The following is a 16,949-nucleotide window of genomic DNA, read 5'->3' as shown; positions in this document are numbered from 1 at the left end:
TGCCAACTATAGGCCAATCTCCCTTCTTCCGGCACTCTCCAAAGTATTAGAGAAGCATGTAAACAAGACCCTCCAAAAACACAATGAAGATGGGAAGCTCATTCATGACTCCAATTCTGGTTTTAGGGCTAACCACAGTACAGAGTACGCTCTACTGAAAGTGACTGAATTTCTCCAGGGTAAGCTGGGCCAGGGAGGGAAGGCTGTTCTGATACTGCTCGATCTGTCGGCAGCCTTCGATACGGTCCCGCATGAGAGGCTCCTGGAGAGACTTGCTAACATTGGCCTTGGGGGTACTGCCTTAACATGGGTGTCATCCTTCTTGGCAAATAAATCTCAGGACATCTGGCTCCCCCCTTTCTCATCCCCAGTTCTGGCCATAAATGTAGGTGTCCCTCAGGGCTCCATTCTCAGCCCTACCTTTTTAAATATATTTTTGTCCCCCCTTGCATTTCTGGTGGAGGTGGAGGATGCCAAAATTGTTTCCTATGCTGATGACACTCAGCTGTTTTTTACATGTGAAAAAGGAACCGACTTTGACAGGGCAAAGATTAAGTCTTGCATCGCAAAGGTTTTTAACTGGCTTAAGATCAATCATCTAAGTGCAATCCTGACAAAACGTACGTTTTTTTCTATGGTAATCCAGAAACGCCTGACTGGAGCTCTTGGTGGCCAAAAGATATGCCGCCCGCAGAAAAGGAGAAAGTCAAAAACGTAAGAATTGTCATGAACAAGACACTCTTCATGCGCTTTCAAATCCAAAATCTAACTGGTGCTTGCTTTGGCATACTCCGGAAGCGAAAAAAATTCATGCCACTATTACTGCTTGAAAGCAGAAAGATCGTGATGCAGGCTCTGGTGACATCAAAGCTTGACTATGTCAACTGCTTGTACCTCGGTCTTCCTAAATCCCTAATTAAGCACCTACAAGCGGTACAAAATGCGGCGGCCAGAGCCATTCTGAAAACTAAACCCAGATCTAGTATGATACCTGTTCTTAAGTCTCTACTCTGGCTCTGCATAAAAGAACGGATCGACTATAAAGCGATGACCATCTTCTTTAAAGCTTTCCACGGCTTGGGAACCAGCTACCTAAATTAGCGCGTTCATCGCTATACAACATCTAGACCCCTAAGATCTTCCAATGCCAACCTGGCCAACATGCCTAAAACTGGAGGCAGATCCCTCGGCTTTCTAGGCATAACATTGTGGAATAGACTTCCTGAGTCTCTGAGACTAACCACAGGCCTACTCTCTTGCAGGAAGAACTTAAAAACCTGGCTTTCTAATAAATGATGGGCCTATTACGCACGTTTTCCTTCTGCTTTCACGCCCCAGGGCACTCTAGTCTGAGTAGCTGCTCGCTTTATTAAATACACTATTTCATTTCATTTGGTCCCTGACAGTGCAAAGGAACACCCGTGAAAATTCTAAGGGCCTTATTTATGAGGCCTTGCTTCACTTTTATTCCGCCAGTGCGTCGTAGAATTGGCGCATTGAAATCTATGAAAACTCAGTGCTCCACTTCTAGGACACCATTGCGTCAATATCTTACACCTCCCTCAGCAGGCGTAAGACTGATGCAGGCACTTTCACATGGGGCTTGCCCCATGTGAAAGGACACATTGCTGGAGTTGCGTCTATTTATAGACACAACCCAGGAAAGCATCACTTTCGCGCATACAGATACGCCAGAAATACTGCGTATCTAACTCCTTGTGACATGTGTCATACAGTAAATATGATCCATCCATCATGTCGCAAGGAGGGCGCACTAAGAAGTAACACATCCCTGTTTTCACACAGCGATGCATCACTCCTCATAAATAAGGCCCTAAATGTGTTTACATCTAATATTCAGGGATAGTTATGTGTGTTTTCGATATTGTAACACAGCAGCAGCTCACCAATATTACTGCAAATATTCTCTGTGACGACCTTCCATTTCTTATATGTTGGGCCTTATTTTGATCTAAAAGAAACTTTTTTATGTATATTGCATGAAAAATAAACAAATTTTCTGCAAAATGGCTATACTAGACTCACACATCAGGTACATAAAAAATAAATTAAACGAAAACAGTATTTAAAACAATCTGTTTAAGAAATATTCAAGGTAATTGGGGCAAAACTCTGGAGAACGGAGCTGACTGTCAGGGGGCCCCCTGAAAGGCTGGGGCCCTGGACCAGAGCCCACTTTGCCTATGCATTAAAATGTCTCTGCTAACCCCAAAGTTGTTTGGAATGCTGGTGGGGGCAAGGGACTCACCCCCGGAGACACAATTCCTTTATGACAAGGAACACCGGCACTCAACAGCCATAAGCATGGCACAAAACACCATAGCAAGAGCCTTAATAATGCAGTCTACAAAAATGGAAGTTCAATTATACCTTTTACAATCGATTGCACAGCGCCTGATGAACCTAAGCTCAAGGATAAAGACAATGGAAGAGAACATTCTTAGAAATCTGGTCATAAAATCTTGCTCCTATTCATATGCAGCAATTATTGACAGGCAGGCCATCTCCTGGAGATTCTCAAGGGAATCGTAGCGATAACCAGGGGGTGGGAGGGAACACCAGCAACTACCATATCAACAACTCTGAACGAGTTCACGCAGTCCATAACAGGCAAAGATGGGCCCCTCTCCAAGCCCAAAAATAAATTCTTGCATCAGTCACAGGGCCATTAAGGGTCTTCTGAGCCCAGTACCACAGCATGAAGTGCCAACTGCGGAACTGGGGGCTAGCATCAGTGAAGTGGTTGAGCTCAAAAGGAACAGCCATGACCCAGTGGCACCAGTCAGCACTGCACCGCCAGACGCCCCTCTAGCCAGGAGAGACAAGAAAAAGCTGAGGAAGCAGCAAAAAAAAAAGCAAAAGTTAAAAGAAGAACAATGTTGCCATCTACCTTGAACAGACGCACCCCAGTAAACAACAACAAAGAAATGCCACTTTATCCAATTTTCACTTTTAAACAGGGGGCCAAATATGGGGTAACAAACGATGGAGTGATTCCAGGGCAGAAGACCCCACTTCATCCCAGTAACACACAGGATCCACAGGCCCCTGACATGACAAACCCTGACCCACGCTTAAATAAGTATGGTGCCAACCTTCATGAAGATGGAAGACAGTACTCAGGTCGTTGTAGCTAGTACCTCAAGTGCTGCGGTGTTAATGTTCCACACTTTTATAGTATAGACCCATGATGCCAGAGAGGCAGGTCCCTACCTCAAGAAGGGCAACTATCTGCCAAACTGGAAATTTTATAGTATAGACCCATGATGCCAGAGAGGCAGGTCCCTACCTCAAGAAGGGCAACTATCTGCCAAACTGGAAATTACCTAAGGGGTTCTTCTCACCCAGGCTTCCCAATCATCAACTAAGGACGGGGCCTAGGAATAGTAGAATCATTAGCCTCCAATGAAACCTCTCGCATCTAAGAGGTCGTGTTTACTCCCAGATATCACATCAAGGGCCTCCATGATATCCTGAACAGAAGTAACATTCTTTGTTTATTCGAACATTTTATATCTCTTGTTCAAATCCATTTAGTTGACTTGGAGTGGGTAAGATTCCTGAACCTCACTGAATGTATCCATCACAGTGATTCGACTCTAGTGGGATTCCGCCAACAGCGACTTCAAATCACAGTACTCAAGGATATGTCACAGCTAGCCGATTGGGGTATAGATGCCCCACCCCCTCGACCAGAGAAATATCCACATGTCTTAAATCCCAATAATGGGGCACAGGGGGTCTCCTTAGTTTTGCAGGGCACTATTAGCAACATCAAAGGTGGCAGAATCAGTCCAACACGATCAAGCGCTCCCACTGACATAGGATCACTCATTGTAATAACCAATGAGCAGCGCAACTATGTATATCTTTGGCTGCCCCTTCAGAGGTTCAAAGAGCACAGAGGCAGTATTCCTAACAACAGGTATAGTGAGACGTTTGGGGATGGGGGAAGCCCCGGCCAACAACAACTGCCAATTATCTCCTGGAACATAGCAGGAATCGTAAAAATCATCGAGGATAAGTCTATTCAGGACTATCTATCCAACTGTGACATTGTGGACCTTATCACGATGTCGGGTGGACTGTATCGGTATGGGAACTGCATGTCCATTGGTCAGTGGTTCTACATACCTAATCACAATGCAACCACACATGGTGCGGTTGCAAACTCCCATTTCCGAATGGGAGCTTGTGCTGAGGCCGTAAACCGGTGGTAGCACAAGCTCCCATAGAGAATTGGGAGGGGGCACCATAGGTGCTCCCTCGGTCCCCAACCAGAGGACACTTGGTCACGGAGGCCCTGCTAGGGGCCCCCAATGTTGCTTTCCAACAGGCTTTTCGTGTCAGAAAGCCTGAAATGGAAAGCCTGTAGGAAACCGACATTGTAATCCCAACAGTGGAAATGACGTCCATTGGATTACGTGCCGCTCTCTGTCTGGCCGACAGAATCTTTGAGCCCGTCTGTATCCAGCCGGAATGACCACCTGGTTTCAGATTCGACTGACTGCATTGTAATGCAGCGGTCAGAACTGAAACCGCAATGAGGCTCTGAAAGCCTCCGACCTGTGGCCGAAGGCTTTCCTGGCATCATCGTAATCGGGCCCTGTGTGTCTCCATGAGACTTGGGCAATGAAAACTACACCGCTTGCAGGCTATTATGAATTTCATGTTGCAGCCTCTAAATGGAATATATTCGGACGACTATCTAGATGTCTGTCATTTTTTTTAAAACACGCCTGAAAAGTTGCTGCCACTGAAATATCCATTAATTCACCTGCTATCCAAGCTCTACTAATAAAAGGCCTGAAGTTTAATTCCCAATCCCTTAGTCTGCTGTTAATTAACTGTTACTTTAATCCCACACAGACTCATAAGAAAGACACTTTAGATTCCCTAACAAAAACGCTTGATGACTTACTGATCAAACACGACACTCATCAGGCAATCATAGTTGAGGACTTCAACATGAGGGACCTGGAAGAGACACCTAACCTCTTCAGGTGTACGGGTGGAGCATCTCCTCTTCATGCTTTACTCTGTGATCACAAGCTATGCTTAACCCATTCATTAAAGGGAGCACACTCACCTTCCAGGTACCAAAATCCTACCTTTAGGAACGCGTCTACAATGGACTTTATCCGAGTCAGTAATATGATTGCACTCATGCTTGAAAATTTGAAATTGATGACAGGGGCGAAAGCAACCACAGGCCCCTGCGCGCCATCTTGCAACTTGCTGCCTCTACAGCAATCTCATTCCCAGCAATCGGGCTAAAAGCAGGAGAAGAGTACCACAGAGTTCTTCAAAGAATCAAATGGTCTGTTAATCTTGGAGATAAATTGTCGACCATCAAAAAAATGAGGAAAGACAGGGCAACAGGGCCGAATGGGATTCCTGTCCCTGTATTTAAATCGGCACAAGATTTTTAGGTGCCATTTCTAACACCTCTTTTTGTTCATGATTCGCCACTGCAAAGATGCTGTGCTTCTGGAGGTTCAATTCTATTTCCTATCCACAAAAACGGCGATCGCTCCAATCTGGCTATATGGAGGAAATATCCGTATGGGGGATTCCACCCATGCTCCTCAAGGCGATTATATAATTATACTAGGGCACATGGGTTCGGGTTAAAGCAAGCCCAATCACAGTAATTTCCAGAGTTGCTACAAACAATGAAATAAACAGAGCTGTGTTTTTGGCCCCTCTCTTTTTAATCTCTATAGCGCAGATTGGGGGGTCACTCTGCAAGGCGCTAGTCTAGTTACCCAAAGGCTGAGCAGGGTGTGACTTCCCATCCTGCAATATGCAGATGACACAGCAATCATAGGCCACACCAGAGCGGGCCTACAGAGAGCCTTCAACGCACTCCATCGGTAATTACCAGGAAAACTATCTACAGGTTAATTAGAGCGAAACCAAGGTAGTAATGTTTGGAAAATACCCACACAAAAGGCAAACCCGCTGGTAATTGGGAGATCTTCTAATAGGACCAGCGCCAGCTTACAACTACCTGAGGCATCGCAGTGTAAAGTCCAACTGTGTCATCCACATATTGAAGCACCTCCACAACTGCCTGTTAAGTCCAACTGCAGAGCCCATGCTGACAGTCCTGAAAGCAAAATTGATTCCAGCCTTCAACTACGGTCATCTGGCCTTTCCTGGTGCCCTGGACAGGCATCTAATAGTCGTTCAGACTAAGGCATACAAGGCAATGCTGTTAGCCCGGCAGCAAGCCAGAAGAGCGAGGCTGAGGTTGGAGCTTAGCCTTGGGAGGCCAGACTTGATGAGCCAGGAGTCCTAATAACGTTTTTTATCAGGTTCCTGTGAGCCAAAGACGACTCACTCAAATACAACTGAGGATGATTTTTGAGGAGGAGGACTCCCCCTGGCATACCGGGCTTGGGCAGGCAATTGGTAGTTTGAAGATCAAGGCAGAAAGTTTGCACTCCGATGACATTCCTTTATTTGCCTGGAAAGAAAGCGGTGAACAGGCAGGTGTTAGTAAGCTCATTTGAAAAGAAATTAGCAAATGTTCGTGCTAGCTCCATCACAGCGCCATTGGATGCATCATATATCTTGTGGAAAGGACAACCCTATCTTCACAATACCCTGACAGCCCAGGCCCGCAGAAAAATCCTCTGTATGAGGCTCATTGCTTTACCAATCTCAGACTTTAATCCAGCCTGGGCACGCAAAGAAGAGGCTGTCTCATGCAGGTTATGTACGTATTGTAAAGAATCCTGGCTGCATCTGTTGTGTTGTTGCCCCAAACTGACCGACGATCGACAACGCCTGCGTCACCCTATCTCAGGGCAAAGGGAGTCAGGACTTGCATGGAGGCCTCGGTCTTGTGCTTCACTGAAAATACAGCATGCAACCTGGCAAGACTAGGGAAGTTTACGAATTCTATCAGGTTTGCACTCACCGAGTTGCCAATGAGTAATACCAGTCCCTGACTGGCCAGCACAATGCACTTTGAATATTTTCTCCCTCAAACTCAAAAAATATTGAGAAATCAGAAGGAGTCTACTCCAGCATTTGTGAGTGACAAATTCAACAATAGAAAGTTAACAGGACTGCACTCTGCACTTTACCCCTTCTATGTCATAGTACAGTATGCTCTCTCTCCGACTAGAAGGAGCTTCATCTGTCGATTTGTTTTAAATTATTTTAGACTTCAAGTCTTTATTTATTGATTGGTTTTAGGATGTCATGGACCTCTATTTAAGTCATACAACTAGTTGTATATGAGAACACGCCCATTAGAACAAAGGACAGGTATAACCGTTTGTTGCTTTTTAAAACTGCAAGTGTAGTTCACACCGCCTTATGGGCACACTTGAAGCAGGGCATTTTACACTTTTTATCCATGATTTTGTAATGGGAGGTGGGGAGTAATGGTTGTATATATTTTACTGTAAGGATTTTAATTATTCGAACAGTTAATAAATACACTTGAACCATACCTGCCTGATCATATATTCCCCTGTGCTTGTCAGTTCTATTACTGCCAGTAAAAGTGACCAGGGAAGCCATTTTAAACATGTGCTGAACAATGGTGAAAGTGAGTTCCCCAGCTCCATGATGTCTTACCTGAAAATAGAGATGACCAATACATGCACACAGAGGGCACCTTAGAGGTGCCCCCTGAAAACCCACCACCCTCTGGTGTACTTGCTGACTGGTTTCTGCCAGCCTGCCACCCAAGACGCTTTTCTAACCTCCTAGAGTGGGAGTATTTTTCTCTCAGGAGACCCAGAACGAAAGCCTGTCCGGGAAGAGGGTGTAACACCCCCTCCCACAGAATGAGCTACTGAATAGCCTCCTTGGGCCGGCAATCTTCAAATCTGGCTCCCCTCATAGGAGAGGAATCCACCTCCTCTGTCCAGAGCCCCCTTGGCACCTGGACAGGCGGGAAAAGTAGCTAATCAGGTAGATGTGCCACCTCCAGGCTAGTGTGGGGTGGGAATACTTTTTCAGAAGTAGCCATCTATGTGATGGCAAACTTAGGAATTCTGGGACAGGGTAATACTCACTTCCACAGGAAGTGGTCATATAGGGAGCGTAATGACCCTAAGGGTCAGTAGCCCATTGGCTAACGCTATACTTCCCTAATGCCCCTAAATTCAGTATTTAGGGGAGAGCCTGGCACCAGAGAATGAAATGCTGAGGATCTAAGAAGACAGAGGACACCAAAGAGCCACAAAAGCAAAGAGGACAGAAGAAGCAGTTGACCTGGTACCAACGCTGCCGACCTGTCTGCATCCCTGGTCAAAAACTTCACCGAAGTCGACTCATCCCGCAGCTGTTGACTCCAGAAATCTGGGAGGACTGCCTGCCTTTGAAAAAGACACAAGACCCCCCATGAACAGCAGACCTGTTCTGAAGTGACTCCAAGAGAAAAGTTTCTGAGGCCTCCAGAACCGCCAAAACCCAACACCCGAAGTTACCACTGCACCAATCGCCTCCAGCCCGAGGTGAAGTGGGTCACCAGTTTCAACACAGTTCCCTAGCCCTACAGAGCTCAATTCCTTCGTGGTTCTAACCTCCTGGATCCCTGACATCACCTGCAACCTCTCCACGCAGGCCCCTATCAACCGCGACTGCTTCGGTAAGGAAAAACCTGCCCCCTAAGGACACCCCTGAACCCGTCGCCCTGGGACCTTTGAGAAAAGGACCAAAAGTGTTCCCCATCCTGAGCATCGAAAGGCCTGAGCCTACTTGCTGGTTCAGCTTGAATGGCCTCCAGGCCAGAGCCTGTAGCCTCTTTTTGCAGTGATTGATCTCCATTGAACTCCATTGGGCTACCAACGCTGATTTGCACCCTGCGCCCGACCGCCCTCATGATGCTGATGGTGTACTGTTTGTGCTGCCTTGGACCTTGCCCACCACTCACCTTTACTTCTGGAGATTGGTCCTGTAAGTCACAGCACTATACCTGTTAGCAGAACTGGTTCTTCCTTCCATAGGATATGTAGGAGAGTAGGGTCTGCTTCCTATGGTTACCCCCATGTTTTGCTGTGTTTCACTGGTTTTTCGACTTAAGTATGGCTGTGGTCCTGCTAATCAGGACCACAGCCTAGCTGTTCTCTCTCTAAATTGATACCATGTACTTTAGGTACATACCAGATTGATTACTGGGTCACCCTTATGAGTCCCTTTATATGGTACCTTAGGTCCCCAGGGCATAGGGACCCTAAAGGCCTACCAAGGGCTGAAGCATGTATTGTGCCACCCCTGGTTAGCCTTCCAAAATGACACCACAGGTCTGTACTTACAGCCTGGGTATGGTGGTGTAAGCACCCCTTACTTAGATATAGTATACCTATATCTACCCTTACATATAGACACATATTAACCAATAAGTCACTCCTATGGCAGGCTTTGACAATCCTGGAGGCAGAGTGCTTGGTTTTGTGTAAGAGGGTGCCCTAGCATGAGCTGAGTCCCTCTGAAGCTTTCAAAAAGATCTCCTTATAGCTGTTCTATGATATAGCAATACCATATACTCTTAAGTGCATTATAATCCTCGCGGATAATGCCAACTTTGGTTTGGCTTTATCAAAGCATGTCGTGTAGGGTGTCAAATGATTTGGAATACTACCCCCCCCCCCCGCCAGTCCTGGCAGCTGGGGTAGCATTCCACCCTTCTAGAGGGAAAAGACATGTATACACTGGTATCCCCGATTAAAGTTAAACAGAGCCCCAGCATCACAAAATGGATGCTGCTGCCACAGACACGAGTCTGACCTCCTGCTGCTGGTTGAAACTCCGCCAGGGGAGGCCTGGACAATAGGTTTCCTGTCCAGGGAGGTGCCAGCACCTCCCCAGAAAGGCTTTAGTGTATTGATAAGTCACGTTCTGAAGAACAACGAACGAGCTCAATCCAATGCTCTACCGCCCACAGCAACAAGTGTATTGGGGCACGGTGGGTTGCATTCAGTGAATGCTTTTCAGACACTGCCTGGGGCACACAAGGTGCTCCATGCATTTCCCAGTTCGAACCGGTTGCTGGGGCACTCAGCCCCAGCTCTGGTACAAAACTGGACAAAGGGGAAGGGTGTAACCACCCCCTACCCAGGTCCACCCATAGGTGGGACCTTAGAGTTAGCCCAACCCCTAAACTTAGTATAAGTATAGGAACCCAGTCCCTAAGACTTTAGATTACCCTGGATGAAAACTCTGAAGAAGAAATCCTGGACCTTTAACATTTCATTTTGACTGAAAGACTGAAAAATCTCCCTTGGGGTCAAGGAGTGACCCCCCCTGTTCCAACAGGCACCAAAGAAGCATCTTTGCCGATCTGCATTTTTGAGGCTCCCGCCAGATCCTGATGAATCTACGACACAGGACACAGACTTCCAGACATCTCTGAAGCTGACACGAGTTCCCAGCAGAGCTGAGACCTGTAGCTGACACGAGAGACTTGGGACCGGAATTCCTGGACATCCTGCATTTTTGCAACTGGACCTACTTTCCGAAGTTTCCCGAAGCTGTGCTTTGAGGGAAGCTCCTGCCCCGAGCACCTTTTGCACTGAAGTACAGAGGCCAGCACTCCACGAGTGACCCGTGAGTCTCCTTTCTTCACCGCAGCTCGAGGCTCCTTCACGGTTCCTAGTCCGTTTGATAGTGGGCCCCCCACGAAGGACAATCCTTTGTTTCTTGAGCTTTCCGAATTGCTCCAGATATGCTCTAACTCCCCTCCAAAGGGTGAGTCCCTCAGACCTTGCTGGTCTCAACCGAACCCAATCTTGTCATCTTGCGTGGGTTGCTGTTGCCAAGGTTTGCTAGGTCCAATCTGGATTCTGACGCTGCAGCACTCGACATCCTTTGTAGGACAGCTTGAATCCAGCTCCTGGTCATCATCTACGCCTCCTGGTCCTCGTGGCTGAAGAGTCAACCTTCACCTACTTCACTTGAAAGCACCCGACATCGGCTGGCATCTTCCTGTCGCCATCCTGGTCACTGGCTAGTGACCCAGACTCTGTCCCCTCTGCTTTCAGGTTCTTAACATCTCCGATCCACCCTTGGATCCACCCGGACACTTTTCCTCTGGTCGCCTGCAGCATTTCTTCGCAGCTCTCCATAGGAATCGACGACGAAACCTGACACCAAAAGACACCTATGCACCCAGCTTCCCTGGGTGAGGTAACACGAGTACTCTGGTGCTCCCGTGGGTCTTGACTCTCGAAGTGTCCTAGTCTAAAAGTGTTCCATCGTAGTTCACCTCTAAGTGTCCTTAATCTTTAAAATTGTAACTTGTTCGTTCTCCGTAGAAAGTCAACGGTGATTCGCGGCTGTGTTTAGACACTACACGCATCCCCTGTGGGTCTCCTGTGTCCCTACCTTGGGTGGTTCCTGGTTATCCCAGCGGTTCTACAGGCCCTAGACCTGGCTTCTATCCCTCACGTGGTTCTTATACCACTATTTTAGTATATGGTTTGTGAGGCCCCTAGGGCATAATGTATACTGTGCAACTTATCGTATGCTAATTAAGTTCCTTGTATTGTATTTTTACCTCTGACCTCATAAAGAGTCCAGAGGGGTTGTGTTTATAATAAATACATATATAATTGATATATACCTTGTGTGATGTACTTTCATTTCATCATTCAAGAGATTATAACTGGTAAAACAACTTGCTTAACACGCCTCTAAGTCTTAGTCTGAAGGCTGCTCTCAACAACTACCACTAGGATAGCTTTCTATAAGGTTGATTTTAAACCTACCATCAATAAGAGTTGTTTGGACTGGTGCAAGGTGCGCACTAGAATAGTGGACATCATATGCCAGGCCAACTTCTCACACTTGTGTACAGTAAGTGGGATTACAGCTTGCATTGTTTTACCAGATAATCTTGAGAATATCATTTGAAAAATCACTTAAGGTACCAGTAGGTCCATATAAATCAAGCTTAAAATACATACGTTCTACTGAACTTAGAAGTTGTAGGTGTTAAGGGCTTAGCACACCCTGACTACAACTATTAGGGAGGTACAGTAGGAAACCAAGTAGTGTAGGTAGGTGCACACACCACACCACACTAGTCATGGGTCTATGCCAGATGTCAGCCAAGGGCAGACATCTAAATATGAAACATTCTCCTTCTAAGAGTTAAGGGGTTTGTGTGCCATAACAAAATTAAAGCAAGGACAAAGTCCTACCACCCAACACCTGATAGATATCTTAGTGTTAGATGACTTGGAAAAAGCATCAGATCCTGATAGACTAAGTGATGGGGATGGGGTGCAACCATCAGCAAAAGAGGATCCTAGTGGGTTGCCCCACCAGGACTCTGATGATATTGATGATGCAGACCAGGTTGATGTCAGTAGACGTAACCTGGGGAATCCAAGTCTACCTGGAGATGAGGAAGGCCAGAATGGGCCCCCCTCCATCCCCCCACGTAGACCTGGTGGTGTACCTAGAAGGGAAAAACACCTTCAGTGGAATCTGACAATTCTGGTATATCTCTAGGGCCCTCTGCCTCTGCTCATAGGGGGAGAACTTCTCCTGAGAAGAGGGAGCATGAATCTAGGATGAGAGAAGCCAAGCTTAGGATAAGGAGACAAGAAGTAGCCTTAGAAAAAGAGACCCTAGCTCTTGAGAGAGAGAGAGAAAAGATTGGACTAGAGTCACATGGTGGCAGCAATAGCCCTAGTGGTAGGGATAGGTCTTATGACCATAGAAACCTGAGCAAGATTGTCCCCCCCTATCAGTCAGGGGATGATATCCACAAATGGATTACTGCACTGGAAAGGGCCTGCAAAGTACAGCAGGTACCACCAGGGCAGTGGGCAGCAATCCTGTGGCTCTCCTTTTCAGACAAAGGTAGAGATAAGCTCCTCACTGTCAGAGAAGAGGGTGCTGACAATTACACGGTCCTGAAGAGTGCTCTGATAGATGGGTTTGGCCTAACCACTGAACAGTACAGGTTGCAGTTCAGAGATACCCAGAAGACACAGACTCAGGACTGGACTGGTTTTGTAGATTGTGCTACTAAGGCTCTGGAGGGCTGGTTGCTGGGCAATAAAGTGTGTGACTATACAGGATTGTGTAATCTAATCATGAAAGAACAGATTCCTAATAACTGTCAGAACCAGTTGTTGCATTAGCACTTGGTTGACTCTGATCTGACCTCTCCCCAAGAATTGGGAAAGAAGGCAGAAAAATCGGTCAGACCAGGGTGAACCAGAAGGTACAGAACCAAGGTGGTGACCAAAAGAAGCAAGACCAAAAGGGTGGGGAGGGGGTAAAAGACCAGAAGTCTTCACAAGGTCCCCAAAAAGCTTCTACTGGTGGAGGTCCCTAATATAAAAAGAACGAAGGTCCAAGAAAACCATGGTGCAAAGTTTGTAAGAATAATACTCACTGGACTAGTGAGTGCACCAAAAAGGAGACAGCTCCAGCCACCATTGCCCCTAAGCCAACTGCTCCCCCTAGTGCAGCTACAAGTGGTGGTTCCCAGCAGAAGGGTGTAGTAGGGTTAACCCTGGGATCTGAGATGGACTCTGGCATAGTCAGAGTGCCAACTCAAGCTGTTTTGATCTATGATGGAGGCATGGATATGACCTCCTCTGTGAATCCCAGTAATCTGGGCAAGTACAGACAAACACCTTTGATTAATGAGAAAACTGCTGAGGCCTATAGGGACACAGGTGCAAGTATCACTATGGTGATACCTGACTTTGTGGACCCTGGACAAGTCATACTTGGAAAGACTTACCAAGTGATCGATGCTAGCAACGTCAGTACCACTCATAGTATGGCAGGTGTTAATTGCTCCTGGGGAGGGGTAACTGACCTTAAGAAGGTTGTGATCAGTGCAGACCTCACTGTTGAATGCTTGCTTGGCAATGACCTAGAGACTTTAGCCTGGTCTGAAGTGGAGTATAGGACCCATGCAGAAACGTTAGGAATCTCAGCACATGTCCTTGCAGTGACTAGGTCACAGGTCAAAAAGTCTAACACTGAACAGGCACAGGATTCTGGAATAATGGACCAGTTGCCTCCCAGGAAAAGGTGCAGTAGGGTTAAGGCAGTGCCTCCCCCCTGACTCAGAGTGAGGATCAGCCTTCTGAGGAAGCTGGTTGTGAGCCTGAAGAAGGAACTGTCCCAGAGGAGCTTAAACCTGATCGGGTTGAGTTCTTAGGGACAGGGGGCCCTTCCAGGGCAGATCAGAGTCAGGCGCAGTTGAGCTGCCTTTCTCTTGAACCCCTCAGATAGCAAGCTGCTGCTGAGGCTGCTGAGAGTGCTAGTGGTACCCATATAATCTATTGGGATGAAGGGCTCCTGTATTCAGAGAGTAGAGAACCCCAACCTGGTACTTCCAGGAGGTTGGTCATACCTTTGGCATTCAGGGGCTTCCTTTTGTCATTAGCCCATGATATTCCCTTAGCAGGACACCTGGGCCAGAACAATTCTTGGGACAGAATTGTCCCTCACTTTCACTGGCCCCACATGTCTGAAGACACAAAGGAGTTTTATCGCTCCTGTTGTTGTGTAGGAATCTAGGACCCTAGTGTAATTTTCCCGATTCATGCCCATATATAGTTATAAATTACCCGATCCTTATATAGGCATAGAAATCATTACCATATTTAGACTGAGCCTATGCAGCCCAAAAACGGCATGGCTACATCCACTAAGTTCCGAGAATCAACAACGATTTCTTAGAAAAACCCGCCTTCAGCAGCTAGGAACTTCCCCTTGCCTGAATACTAATTTATCTAGGAAATCATGGAGTTTTCAAAGAACTGAGTCTTTGATGACGTTATTATGTCCAATCATGCGTCAAACTCTGCACCTTCAAGGTATAAATATGCCTACATTTGCCCAGACAAACACACAGTGGTTTGGAGCAGTTCGACTATCTACTTGCCCGACGAACCCTTCGGCAGCAAGTGTTGAAGGAAGCCGACCCTCCAGCTGACGCACTGAGAGACGCTGTCTTTTCTCCTGCCGAGAAATCCAGCTCCAGTGTTTCCAGGCTACCCTTGCGGGTTGCTGGGAAATCGAGTCCTGAGAGAGAGATACAAGACCTCCTTCATTCTAAAACCAAGGTACGGAGCTGATCAGACCCGTAGAGAATTCTTGGAGAGATTCTTGGCAAAGAATACTAAACTTAAGCTACACCTCACTTACTTCTTCTCTTGTACTAGACTTAGGTTAGGTACACCGGGGTAGGCGTATTTTAGAAGCACTAGTTGCGTACTTTTAGTCATTATTTATCACTGTATGTATTTTATGCATTATATGTTATTTTATTTTTTTTTGAAAACCTTTATTTGCATCAACAGGATATACATGCGTGGGCCCACAACCAATCCGGCCGGCCACAAATCAAAGAATGATCAAAAAGTCAAAATAAGCGACACAAGGCCAGCTGGCAGGCAGGCAAACATATTTAAAACAATGCTAAGGAAAGGACAAGCGACATTAACGGCCCAATATCAGGATCAATGAGGTCCATTTTATAATAGGGGACAAGGCTCATGGCAGATTCATAAAATACGGGAAAAACAATAAACAGAAATACACCAACGCCAAAATGGGAAGAGGAGGGGGGGGGTGAGGCGGACGTGAAGACACGAGTCGGCCGTAGCACAAAACAAACGCAAAATATATTAGATAAGCATACAAGTACTACCAGCATTTCATGCCCCCCACCCAATAACACGCTAACGAAGGCAAGGGGAGCAGATAAACTGCACGATCGAAACCTACTCGCTATACGAGCCTGGGGAAAAAGGAGGGGGGGAGGGAAGGGGAGGGGGGAGGGAAAGGGGGAAAAATAGGGGGGAAACAGAGGGGAGGAAACCAATAAGGGCAAGAACAGGGAAAGGGGAAAAAGGAGGAACAAAGAAAAAGAAATATAAAAGGAGAAACACAATCGTGCAAGATGGGCGCCACCCCGGGCCAGGCATCCCGCGGCTAATAATACAGAAGAAAGTAGAGAGCTGACGAGAAGAAGGGTATGGCAGTCGCGATGGAGCATCGAAACTGATAAAAGTGGCATAGCGACAGACCCCAACCCACTCATGCCAGAGAAGCGAGGACAGAAGCGGCACCGCTATAAAGGGATAGAAAAGGGCCATAGAACCAAAAAAGAAACATCTGAAAGACCCCGCCCACCCGTCCCACCCCGCACCCCTGCAGAAGGCTACGGCCTACCCTCCAAACAGCGTGCCTGTCGCCCTAATCCGAAACCCGAAATATAGGAAAGAAAGAAAGTAGAATAAGGAGACAAAAAAGAAGGAGGAGAGGGAATATGAAACAAAAATAAGATGTGAGGGAGGAGCCAGAGGATATGAACAAACATACTCGGCTACGACCCTCCCCCAACCAGCAAATGAATAATTTTCAAATCAGTACTACACCTTCACATACAGCAAAAACCCGCAGGGGGGGGAGGGGGAAATTTTAACGTTTCACAATGTCGAGAGTACAAGCATCAGTGCAACGGACAGGTAAACCAGCAGTCTATCAGTGTTATGCAACTTACCCCCAGCCCTTCCTAATCACGAAACCAACCCAATAAAGGATAACATGAAGCGGACCACCCAGCACAGAATAATCGTAATGTTGACCAGGGTTACGGCAGTGATGTAGATTAGGGAGAGCCACCATACTAATGGAATACAAAAAGTCAATGAAGCAAGTCAATTGTAGCAGCAACGACAGGGCAAGCAAAAGCAAGCCGGAGTCCAGTTTCGCAGTTCGACAATGCAAAGGTACCCCACCAGGACAAAAGCTCGAATCCATCGAAGCGGGAGCAAACAGCGGTCCACCATAGTTCCCAGTTGTTCGGGAAGGAGCAGATCTCCGCGTCGTGTGCAAGTCCTCGAAGTCCGGGCGGTGAGAAAGCGGAGGTTCAAAAGCCACCGGCCCACCAAGCGGCCGAAGAACAGCGGCAGCAACTCCTG

The sequence above is a fragment of the Lissotriton helveticus genome, chromosome 1_1 (genome assembly GCF_964261635.1).
Source record: "Lissotriton helveticus chromosome 1_1, aLisHel1.1, whole genome shotgun sequence".
In the NCBI taxonomy this organism is placed as follows: domain Eukaryota; kingdom Metazoa; phylum Chordata; class Amphibia; order Caudata; family Salamandridae; genus Lissotriton; species Lissotriton helveticus.
The sequence above is the reverse complement of the archived record's forward strand: the minus strand, read 5'-3'. Positions refer to the sequence as shown.